The sequence below is a fragment of the Arachis ipaensis genome, chromosome B06 (genome assembly GCF_000816755.2).
Source record: "Arachis ipaensis cultivar K30076 chromosome B06, Araip1.1, whole genome shotgun sequence".
In the NCBI taxonomy this organism is placed as follows: Eukaryota; Viridiplantae; Streptophyta; class Magnoliopsida; order Fabales; family Fabaceae; genus Arachis; species Arachis ipaensis.
Window position 1 is genome coordinate 104,955,064 of NC_029790.2, and position 12,799 is coordinate 104,967,862.

The window sequence follows — 12,799 nt, forward strand, 5'->3', positions numbered from 1 at the left end:
TTGCAGATGTAGATTTATCACTAGGAAGACTTGATTCATGATCATCACCACCAAGGAAACTTGCTTCTTGATCTATCCCATCCAATTCTTCATAGGGAATATGCCACGGAAGTTGTGCACTAGCCTCTTTGACATTAATTTCAAGCTTCTTGGAGGAATACTCTACAACTCTAGATTCCACTGGAGGTTCGACGTCTCCTAAGTCTTCAACCACTTCGTCCTCTTTGACTATTGTGGCTTCCTCCAACTGTTCGAATACAAAATTGCATTCCTCACTGTCCACTGGAGTTTCTAGTGTCTCATTCATGCTACGCTCTTCTATTGATTCTCCACATGTAGTCATGGGAGTGCTTTGAGTGTTGACGTGTAGAGAGGCTAAATTACCTACTACTTCAGTCAAGGTAGCTATGAACTCTTGTGTCGTCCTTTGCATCTCTCTTTGCTCTTGAATAAGAACACTTAGAGTGTCATCCATTGAAGATTGGGGTGGATAGAAGGGTTTATTGCTTGGAAGGAAAGGTTCATGATATGAGAGTGGTTCATCATAATAAGGATGTGGCAGTTCAACACTCTCCATCTTTTCCACTTGTTGAACAACACACTTCAATCCTTGGTTCTCACATGGTTCGAACTTTTGACAGATGGTTGCTTGAAGTTGATCCATTGCTCCCTTGAGACAATTCTTTGACTCTTGTTCAGCTTGGCTAACATAATTAAGATCATATGGCTCTTGGATTGATGGATATGGACATGGTGTATATGGAGGTGGTGGTTCTTGGGAGTAATTGTGTTGGAATTGGGGTGGCTCTATGTATGGTTCATATGGCTCATAAGGTGGTTGGTATGGTGGATAAGGATTAGGATCATATGAGGGTGTTTGGTAGTAGGGGGCTTGTGAGTATGGTGGTTCAAAGCAATGTTGAGGAGGGGTTCATAGGCATATGGTGGGGCTGGGGCTTGTTGGTAACTATAAGAGGGTCCACCATATCCATTGGATTGATATGCACCTTAGAATGGTTCTTGCTCATAGTAAGTGGGTGGAGGTTGTTGCCAAGAGGGTTGATCAAATCCTTGTGGCTCCTCCCATCTTTGATGCAAGCTTTCATTGTAATTTTCTCTTCCTACAACATGATTGTAACCAAACTCATAGCCAAAGGGGTGAGAATTCATAGTATCAAAAGAAAGTAAAAACAAAAACTAATAAGAAAATAATGAGAATAAACTCCTAAAACTAGAAACAACTAACAAAGAAACGAAAAAGCAAAATTATTCACAATATTCACAATAACCAATAATAAGGCACACGTTTGCAATTCCTCGACAACGGCGCCAAAAATTGATGGGGAAAAAATCGTCGGTAAAGAATTTCACAAAAGTAATCGCGTTGCAAGTGGTGCACGGAATTGTGATCACACTTTTCACAACTCCGGTACAACTAACCAGCAAGTGCACTGGGTCGTCCAAGTAATAAAACATTACGCGAGTAAGGGTCGATCCCACGGAGATTGCCGGCTTGAAGCAAGCTATGGTCATCCTGTAAATCTTAGTCAGGCAGATTCAATTGATTTTGAGTTTTGATAATTGAAAGATAAATAAAACATAAATTAAAATAAAGATACTTATGTAATTCATTGGTGGGAATTTCAGATAAGCGTTTGGAGATGCTTTGTTGCTTTTGAACCTCTGCTTTCCTATTGTCTTCATCCAATCATGCGTGCTCCCTTCCATGGCAAGTTTTATGCTGGTGTATCACCGTTATCAATGGCTACCATCCGTCATCTCAGTGAAAATGGTCCAGGTACGGTTTTTGTATGGCTAATCAATTGTCGGATCTCTCGTCTCGGATGAAAAATACTAGGCACAGCTACTGCACGGCTAATCATCTGTCGGTTCTCACTTGTGTCAGAATAGGATCTCTCTATCCTTTTGCACACTATCACTGCACCCAACATTTGGGAGTTTGAAGCTTGTCACAGTCATCCCGTCCCAGATCCTACTCGGAATACCATAGACAAGGTTTAGACTTTCCAGATCTAGGAATGCTGCCAATTGGTTCTAGCCTCTACCACGAAAGTTCTAATCTCACGGATTCGAATGCTCTATTGTCAGGAGAGGCAAGTCAAATCCGTGGATCAGAGACCCAAGAGACTATACTTTGGCTGTCGTCCAATGACTACGATGAACATCATGTAGACCGCTTGTGGTTGTCAGGCACGCGGATCTTGGCTAAGCGAGTAACGAAGATAGTGGGTGATTGTCATGGGTCACCCCTTCATTTTGACTTAACTGAATTAAGTACAAGAGTATATCTTGGAGAAGAAGTAAGCGTGAATTAAAAGAGAAACAATAGTACTTGCATTAATTCATGAAGAACAGCAGAGCTCCGCACCTTAATCTATGAGGTGTAGAAACTCCACCGTTGGAAAATACATAAGAGAAAAAGGTCTAGGCATGGCCGAATGGCCAGCCTCCCAAACGTGAACAATGGCATAAGCTGATTAGATGATATGATCCGAATACAATAGGAAAGACTAGTATTTATACTAAACTAGTTACTAAGGATTACAGAAATTGAGTAACTAAGTGCAGATAGTGCAGAAATCAACTTCCGGGGCCCACTTGGTGTGTGCTTGGGCTGAGCATTGAGCTTTGCACGTGCATAGGCCTTTTCTAGAGTTAAATGCCAGCTTGGATGCCAGTTTGGGCATTTAACTCCAGTTTTGGTGCTAGTTCCAGCGTTTTACGCCAGAAAAGAGTCTTTGGCTAGCGTTTAGCCGCCAGTTTGGGCCATCAAATCTCGGGCAAAGTATGGACAATTATACATTTCTGGAAAGCCCAAGATGTCTACTTTCCAACACAATTAAGGGCGCGCCAATTGGGCTTTCGTAGCTCCAAAAAATCCACTTCGAGTGCAGGAGGGTTAGAATCCAACAGCATCTGCAATCCTTTCTCAGCCTCTGAATCAGACCTTTGCTCAGATCCCTCAATTTCAGCTAGAAAATACCTGAAATTACAGAAAAATACACAAACTCATAGTAAAGTCCAGAAATGTGATTTTTGCATAAAGACTAATATAAATATAATAAAAAGTAACGAAAACATGCTAAAAATTACCTAAAAACAATGCCAAAAAGTGTATAAATTATCCGCTCATCACAACACCAAACTTAAATTGTTGCTTGTCCCCAAGCAACTAAAAACAAAATAAGATAAAAATAAGAGAAAATACAATAAATTTCAAAAATTTCAATGAAGATTAGTTTTAATTAGATGAGCGGGACTAGTAGCTTTTTGCCTCTGAATAGTTTTGGCATCTCTCTATCCATTGGAGTTCAGAATTGTTGGCCTCTTTAGGAACTCAGAAATACAGATAATGTTATTGATTTTCCTAGTTAAGTTCTTTTTTATTATTGAACACAGCTACTTTATGAGTCTTGGCCGTGACCCTAAGCATTTTGTTTTCCAGTATTACCACCGGATACATAAATGCCACGGACACATAACTGGGTGAACCTTTTCAGATTGTGACTCAGCTTTGCTAGAGTCCCCAGTTAGAGGTGCCCAGAGTTCTTAAGCATACTCTTTTGTTTGGGATCACGACTTTTACCACTCGGTCTCAAGCTTTTCACTTGGACCTTCATGACACTAGCACATGGTTAGGGACAACTTGATTTAGCTGCTTAGGCCAGGCTTTTATTCCTTTTGGGCCCTCCTATCCACTGATGCTCAAAGCCTTGGATCCTCTTTACCCTTGCCTTTTAGTTTAAAAAGTTACTGGCTTTTTGCTCTTGCCTTTTAGTTTAAAGAGCTATTGACTTTTCCTGCTTGCTTTTTCTTTTTCTTTCTTTTTTTCTTTATTTTTCGTAATTTTTTTCGCAAGCTTTTGCTTTTCACTGCTTTTTCTTGCTTCAAGAATCAGTTTTATGATTTTTCAAATCACCAATAACATGTATCCTTTTTCATTATTCTTTCAAGAGTTAAATTTTCTTAATTCCAATTTCAAACATGCACTGTTTAAGCATACATTCAGAAAGCAAGAAGTATTGCCACCACATCAAAATAGTTAAACTAATTTCAAGATAAATTTCAAAATTCATGTACTTCTTTTTCTTTTTCAGAAAACATTTTTCATTTAAGAAAGGTGAAAAATTCATGGAACATTCATAGCTTTAAGACATAGACACTAAACACTAATGATCATGTAATGAAGACACAAACATAGACAAAACATAAAGCATAGAAACAAAAAACAGAAAAATAAGAACAAGGAAATGAAAGAACGGGTCCACCTTAGTGACGGTGGCTAGTTCTTCCTCTTGAAGATCCTATGGAGTGCTTGAGCTTCTCAATATCTCTTCCTTGCCTTTGTTGCTCTTCCCTCATGGCTCTTTGGTCCTCTCTGATTTCATGGAGGATGATGGAGTACTTTTGGTGTTCCACTCTTAGTTGCTCCATGTTGGAACTCAATTCTCCTAAAGAGGTGTTAAGTTTCTCCCAATAGTTGTGTGGAGGGAAATGCATCCCTTGAGGCATCTCAAGGATTTCTTGATGAGGGACTTCCTCATGCTCTTGTTGAGGTCCATAAGTGGGCTCTCTTGTTTGCTCCATCCTTTTTCTAGTGATGGGCTTTTGAGATAAATCTCTCCATCTTCTATGACTCGGAGGTGGAAGCAATTGCCTTCCCTTTCTTCTTTCTAGAGGTTTCTCTGGCCCTAGGTGCCATTAATGGTTATGGAAAAATAAAAAGCAGAGCTTTTTCTCACACCAAACTTAAAAGGTTTGCTCGTCCTCGAGCAAAAGAAGAATGAAAGGATTAAAGGAAGAAGAGATGGAGGTGATTGGTGGAGGTTATTTTGGGGAAGAGTATTATGGAAAGGTGTGAAAAGGAGAGTGAATTGGGATAGGTGGGGATCCTGTGAGGGTCACAGATCCTGAGGTGTCAAGAAATTCTGGTCCCTGCATATTTCTGGCGTTTAAACACCCTCTGTATGCCATTTCTGGCGTTTAACGCCAGCTCTGCTGCCTTTCCTGGCATTAAACGCCAGGCTGATGCCCTTTTCTGGCGTTTAACGCCAGCCAGATACCCTTTTCTGGCGTTAAACGCCAGTCTGTCTGCCAATTCTGGCGTTTAACACCCAGAATGCTGCCAGACTGGGCATTAAACGCCCATTCTGCTATCCTTACTGGCGTTTAAACGCCAGTAAGCCTCTCCTCCAGGGTGTGCTATTTTTGATGCTGTTTTTGATTCTGCTTTAATTCTGCAGCTGTTTTTATGACTCCACATGATCATCAACCTAAAGAAAATATAACATGGAAATGAAAAACAAATGAAAAAGTAATTAACATAGATAACTAAGATTGGGTTGCCTCCCAATAAGCACTTCTTTAATGTTAATAGCTTGACAGTGAGCTCTTATAGAGCTTCACAGATACTCAGAGCATGATTGTGGCCTCCCAACACCAAACTTAGAGTTTGAATGTGGGGGCTCTGCTTGAATCTGTATGGAGAGAATTGGATGAAGCTTTTCATGCTTCTTCTCCATATTTACAGAAGAAGATCCTTGAGCCTTAAACACAAGGTAGTCCTCATTCAATTGAAGGACTAACTCTCCTCTGTCCACATCAATCACAGCCCTTGCTGTGGCTAGGAAAGGTCTTCCAAAGATGATGGATTCATCCTCATCCTTCCCAGTGTCTAGGATTATGAAGTCAGCAGGGATGTAAAGGCCTTCAACCTTCACTAAGACATCCTCTACAAGTCTATAAGCCTGTTTCATTGATTTGTCTGCCATCTCTAGTGAGATTTTTGCAGCTTGTACCTCTAAGATCCCTAGTTTCTCCATTACAGAGAGTGTCATGAGGTTTATACCTGACCCCAGGTCACACAGAGCCTTCTCAAAGGTTATGGTGCCTATGGTGCAAGGAATTAAGAACCTTCCGGGATCCGGTTTCTTTTGGTGCTGAACCAAGGTATTCAGTTCCTTAATGAGCAATGGAGGTCCATCCTCCCAATTCTCATTACCAAATAGCTTGGCCTTCAACTTCATGATTGCTCCAAGATACCGAGCAACTTGCTCTTCAACAAGATCTTCATCCTCATCAGAGGAAGAATCTTCATCAGAGCTCATGAACTGCAGCATTAAGTTCCATGGAATCTCTATGGTCTCTATATGAGCCTCAGATTCTTTTGGTTCCTCAATAGGGAACTCCTTATTGGTCAGTGGATGTTCAGCAAGGTCTTCCTCACTAGAAATCACTGCCTTTTTACTCTCTCCAGGTTCGGCCACTTTGGATATAGTTATGGCCTTGCACTCTCTTTTAGGATTCTCTTCTGTACTGCTTGGGAGAGTACTAAGAGGAGTTTCAGTAACTATTTTACTCACCTGACCCACTTGTGTCTCCAAATTTCACTACAAGAAAAATGGCCTATGGCCACGCTTTTTTTTTGCCACGCTTTAAAAGCGTGGCCAAAAGTGGTCAATGGCCACGCTTTTGTGAGGGTGGCGATTGAATAGAGATTTGGCCACGTTTTTTCTCGCCACGCTTCAAAAGCGTGGCGAAAAGGGTCCATGGCCACGCTTTTGTGAGAGTGGCAATTGATTAGAGATACGGCCACACTTTTTTTCTGCCAAGCTTCAAAAGCGTGGCGATAGAGAGAAACAGAAACGTTTTGAAAGCGTGGCAATAGGGTTTCATTTTGGTAGCATTTATAAAGCGTGGCCAAAAGTTTTTTTATAAAAAAAAAAAACCCCTAATTACCCACCCCCAACCCAATAACCCTCAAACTTGGCCATCCAAATGCTTCGATCCTGTTCCTGACTCTCTCACTCTCAACTCTTACCGTCACTCTCATCAATGCCAACCCAGGAAGAGCTCAGATCCCCGCCGTCACCGGCACCGCCCTCGCTGCGCCGTTAGCCTCCCCTCCGCCTCGTCTCCTCGTCGCCTCTGCCCTAGCATCCAACAGCGTCAGCGTCATTAGCCTCTTACCGTCTCCTCGTCGTTTACGCTATTAGCCTCTTACCGTCTCCTCCTCGGCCATCTGCTCGCCGGAGGGCAGCAACATCTTCCCGACAGTGCGACTCCTTCTGCAGCTCTAGGGCGGCATGGGAGGGTTCGGATCGCTGCTTCGAGGGCGGCGATGTAGGCCGAAAAAAAAAAGACGAACAATTTTGACGCTTGCAGGGACATGAGTGGGAGAAGGCTGAGGCACGTGAATGCAGAGAGAAGCTGGAGGAGTGGAAGGCAGCGGAGGAGGAGCGGTGGCTGGAGAAGGTTGTGGAGGAGTTTCTGAAGAAGCAGATGAAGAAAGGTAAGAAGGTTGCTGGCGATGGAGAAGCTCACAAGTATGTTGCCAAGTATAGGGAAGAGTCTGAGCGCTGTGTCGCCGAGGTTGCAGAGTCTGTGAAGGAGGCTTTGAAGTCTCTCAATGGTAAGAGAAAGGGTTCTGAAGCTGCACTGGAGAAAGCTGATTCCAAGAAGTTGAAGATATGGTAAATTCCTACTTTCTTCTTTGGATCTTTTTTGTCTACTTGTTTATGTGTAGAATGATTGCGTGATAACTATGCTTGGATGTTTGAATTTGGATTTGGTTTTGATTTTGTATTCTGGTGATTTGGAAAAGGAAATTATTTATTGATAATCTGATATTTATATTTATGATTTTTTGAATTTTCTAGAATGGGGAAGAGAAAATTGAATGAAAGTGATAGTGACTTAATTCATCAGCTCTAAATTCTTATTGATACTTTGATAATGTAGAAATTTTCATGGAACAGTTTGCTGTGTATAATTATATGCAGAGCTCATCCATAAAAATTTCAACCCGAACCAAACATACCCTGAGAATTAATTGGAAGTCAATCCTCGTTTGGTGAACTTACAGTCATGTTTCAGGTTGGAGCAATGAGCATCTCAGTATTGCGAAGTGTGTGGCAAATGTTCTGGCTATGCGAGAACTGGGATGGCGAAGTTAGTGTCTGCAATCAACTTGCTAATAGCCTTATGCAATTGGAAGACAGGTTTGATGATTTCATTCAAAAGTTGAAAGAAGCTAGTTGCAACTTGCTCTTAGTGTGATTGAAGCACCCACTGGCAATGAGGAAGATAATGACCTTGAATTTGAAAACTTGTCCTGGAATGGATCAGATATGGGTAAGTTTACATTCCCAGCTACTGAACTGGTTACATTTTGCTCAATGCAGTTGGTTCACATGATTTATTGTTACATCATCTATAGTTTTAAGAATCATTCTCTCTTTTATGAACTCATTTTCCAAAGTATTCTAAACTTTTCAGCTTCTATGGGTTAAAGAAAACTTGCAAGAGTCTTGGTCTTTGGTTAAGAATCACCTTCTTCCTCCTACTCCATATTAATCAACCACACGAGAATACTCCTTTTTCAGCAATATAATCATGATTCATGAGTGCATAAAAAATGATCATTTCTGTAATTGTAGTAAGTTGTAGATAAGCTCGAATAACCTGCAATATTAAAGTAATAATTAAAGTGTGTTCAGCACTGTTGAAACAATGTAAAATCATCTAGCTAGCCCATATATCCGTACGGATCATTAGATCTTATCTTATATTTAGGTTGTTCTTATCTTAATTCCGCCTAATTGAAAGGAAAAAAACAGTTGAGGAGAGAAAAATTTAAAGTATAATCATGTATAATTGAGTGGTTAGGTTCTGTTATTGTCAAAAGATTCTTTCCATTTATATGTTAAATTTTTTAAGACCAATGAAAATGTTGAGGCTTGACCTACACACATGTTTTTGGTCTCTAAATGCAAGTTCTAGGTTCTATCTACTCCAGTTTTCAGACATTGACATGTCTGTCTACTTATTGTATTGGATTAACATACATGTGATATCTGAAGTTTGACCCAGGCCAACTATATATATAATATAGTAGAATAAGAAAGAAGATCTATTTGCCAGGCTGGATTGTCTCCATAGAAGTGGAATTTCGTTAGAATCACTCACTGAACCACTATCTCTAATTCTGTGACCAATGCAAGTTTAACTGATTGCTTGCTTGCTCCTCTTGACATATATCATTAATTTTGATATCAGTCCTTTAATTTATCTTATGCATGGATCTAAACTTTGTTCTCACTTTTATCATCTCTACATGTATATATTCATTTCCTGTGATGCATGCAGAAGCAGCACTATACTCACCATACTCTCTTCTAAGGGTACCTAGCTTCATGGGGTTATTTTTTTATCGTTTTTTCTTCAACCTGCGATTATCCCTGGTAGGAGCAATATGGTCATGTTATTGTATAAATTGGTAGGGAAAAAAAGGAAGCATATGAATGGATTTATTACTATAGTTGAACATATTTGGATTTTTTTCTGTACCCAATTCTTATTCTAATGCCGGTACCTTTATCCAATATTTGTTTGGTGGATATATAGACTTTCATAAGAATAATTGAGTTGGTGAGATAGGTTGATTTTTAGCTATAATAGCTGAATGGCATCAATATCTTTAAACTTCATAGAATACTCTTGTAATAATCAATTTTTGTGTATTATTAAATATTAATTAGAAGCCATGTGATCTTGCACAGTTGCTATATCTAGACTAATTACAAAAGCATGGTGAGTTTCATGGGTCAGAAATGTAAATCCTAATGCCTAGTTGCCTACACATTAGTTGAATAGTAATCAACTAATCACTTAGTAAAGTGCTATTTAAACTTTAAAGCTGACAGAGTTAAAGGGTTACCTTTATGTGACATGATATCTAACTTTCATCACCTTGTTTTGGCAGAATTCGTTTTTACTGTTTTATTTTTGGCAGAATTTGTGTGTATATTGATTGTATAGAGTTAGTGAAGTTTGTGTTTTTGCACAATTTAGTGTAGTTAGTGTACTTATTGCTTGTAAATTGCAGTGGCATTATAACTTGTAGGCATTAATTAAAATTGAAGGGATGGGGGGCCATAAAGGTTGAAGTTAAAAGGAAAATAGAACTGGGTCCTAATGCATTTCCCCACCAGGTTCTTGGCCTCAAATCTTTTCTTGTTTCTTATTCTGTATTCAGTCCACCTTTCATGGTTGTTTGTTTGTTTGTTTATGCAGTTGTGCTAGACCTTAACTTGAGTTCTCAGCTTTTTTTATTGAAATCTTCACACAACAAACAAGCATTCAATAATTGAGGAACCTGTTTCTAGCATGGGAGTTTGTCTGAGTGCCCAAGTTAAAGTTGAGAGCCCCTACAGCACTGGTATTCCTTCCTTAATTCTCTTCTTCTTTCCTATGACCCTTTTAAGTGGAAATGCCTTTTACAATAATTGAGTTTGGATATTTGTGCTTGCATGTATATCATCCAAGTTTGTCCCTTTATTCTCTTTCTAAGCTTTTGGGCAGAGCTTTGACAAAAAGGATCCAAACTGTATTGTGGAGATGCGTGGGAACACAAGAAAAGCGTGAATTTACAATTTCAAGAATTTTATTCTTTAATCTTTTTCTAAAGTTTTTTTACAAGATAACACATGTTTTGGTTTGCGACTTTGAGTAATAGGCTAAAAGAAAATAAAGCTAGTGTTGTCAAGAATGGAAAGTGAAGCTTCAAAATAATTTATCAATTTTGTATCTGTTTTTGCCATCTTTTGCAGGTAAAAAATTCACAAATGTTTCCGAAACAACTATGTATGATTTAAAGGAAGGAAGTTTAAGAGGGCTAGAGGAAGGAGGAACAGCAAAGGACTTAGGATTTAAGTTATATTGTTTCTGTATTTTTTTTCAGTTTTTAGTTTTGGAATTTGAACTCGAGATTTATTTTGTATTTGAGTATTAATTTTTTAATATATAAAACAATTATAGCAAAAATTTTGTATGTCACTAATTATTATTTGATTTGTCTTGTAATAAAAATTGCATACTATATTTATAAGTTTGGTAATAAAATAGAACTGAAAAATTTATATTTTGTATCGAATAGGTAAAAATCAGTAAAAGGATTTTTTTTTTAATTTTATAAGGCTATTGCCACGCTTTTAAAGCGTGGCCGTACCTCTGGATATGGCCACGTTTTAAAAGCGTGGCCATATCTCTTTATCGCCACGCTTTGAAAGCGTGGCCATATCTATCTCTATCGCCACGCTTTGAAAGCGTGGCCATATCTCTCTCTATCGCCACGCTTCAAAAGCGTGGCCATATCTCCCATATGGCCACGCTTTAAAAGCGTGGCCATATCTCTCACATACAGCACGCTTCAAAGGGTGACCATTTGTAAAAAGCGTGGCAAAAGAAAAAGCGTGGCGATAGGCCACCAAAAGCGTGGCGATAGAGCAACCGCCACCCTTTCATAGGTCACCCTTTCAAAAGCGTGGCAGTAGCTCAAAAAGCGTGGCGAAAAGCTATCGCCACGCTTTTTTCAGTTTTTCGCCACGCTTTAAAAGCGTGGCAATAGAGCTGTTTTCTTGTAGTGTTTCTGATGGAAGACCTTGTTTCAGTCATAAAACTGAGAGTGGTCATGGATAGATCAGAGACTATAGTTGCTAAGTCAGAGAGGCTCTGCCTAGAATTCTGTCTGTTGCTGAGACGATGATAGGAAAGGTTTGCTATTGCCAAACCGAATTCCCCCACCATTATTATTATTGAAGCTTTGATTAGGCTTCTGCTGATCCTTCCATGAGAAATTAGGATGATTCCTCTACGAAGGATTATAGGTGTTTCCATGAGATTCTCCCATGTAATTCACCTCTTCCATTGCAGGATTCTCAGGGTCATAAGCTTCTCCTTCAGAGGAGACTTCTTTAGTACTGCCGGATGCAGCTTGCATTCCAGTCAGATTCTAAAAAATCATATTGACTTGCTGAGTCAATATTTTATTTTGAGCCAATATAGCATTCAGAGTATCAATCTCAGGAACTCTTTTCTTCTGAGTCATCCCATTATTCACAGGATTTCTTTCAGAAGTATACATGAACTGGTTATTTGCAACCATTTCAATGAGTTCCTGGGCTTCTGCAGGTGTTTTCTTCAGATGAAGAGATCCACCAGCAGAGTGGTCCAATGACATCTTGGACAATTCAGACAGACCATCATAGAATATACCTAAGATGCTCCATTCTGAAAGCATATCATAATGACACCTTCTGATCAATTGCTTGTATCTTTCCCAAGCTTCATAGAGGGATTCACCTTCCTTCTGTTTGAAGGTTTGGACTTCCACTCTAAGCTTGCTCATCCTTTGAGGTGGAAAGAATTTGGCCAAGAAAGTATTGACCAATTTTTTCCAAGTGTTCAGGCTTTCTCTAGGTTGTGAGTCCAACCATATCCTAGCTCTGTCTCTTACAGCAAAGGGAAAAAGCATAAGTCTATATACCTCGGGATCAACCCATTGGTCTTAACAGTGTCACAGATTTGCAAGAATTCAGCTAAGAACTGATGAGGATCTTCCAATGGAAGTCCATGAAACTTGCAATTCTGCTGCATTAGAGAAACTAATTGAGGGTTAAGTTCAAAGTTGTTTGCTCCAATTCCAGGAATTGAGATGCTTCTTCCATAGAAGTTGGAAGTTGGTGCAGTAAAGTCACCAAGCATCTTCCTTACATCTCCACCATTGTTGTTGGGTTCGGCTGCCATGTCTGCTTCTTTTTCAAAATTTTCTGTAAGGTCCTCTCCGGAGTGTTGTGCTTTAGCTTCTCTTAGCTTCCTCTTCAGAGTCCTTTCAGGTTCAGAATCAGCTTCAACAAGAATGTCCTTATCTTTGTTCCTGCTCATATAAAAAAGAAGAGAACAAAGAGAGTAGTGGAATCCTCTATGTCACAGTATAGAG

At 39.5% G+C, this 12,799-nt stretch overlaps 1 long non-coding RNA gene across 4 annotated transcripts; it reads left to right on the plus strand.

The window, feature by feature from the left end:
- Positions 6,761 to 10,900, plus strand: LOC107604752. Of its 4 annotated transcripts, none has more exons than XR_002349105.1 (5): positions 6,761 to 7,493; positions 7,897 to 8,154; positions 8,299 to 10,013; positions 10,096 to 10,240; positions 10,632 to 10,900. It is a non-coding gene; the product is annotated as an uncharacterized LOC107604752 (long non-coding RNA). The 4 variants fall into 4 exon arrangements; XR_001612368.2 differs by having other exon boundaries at positions 6,770 to 7,493; positions 9,908 to 10,013; positions 10,632 to 10,845; XR_002349104.1 differs by having other exon boundaries at positions 7,897 to 10,013.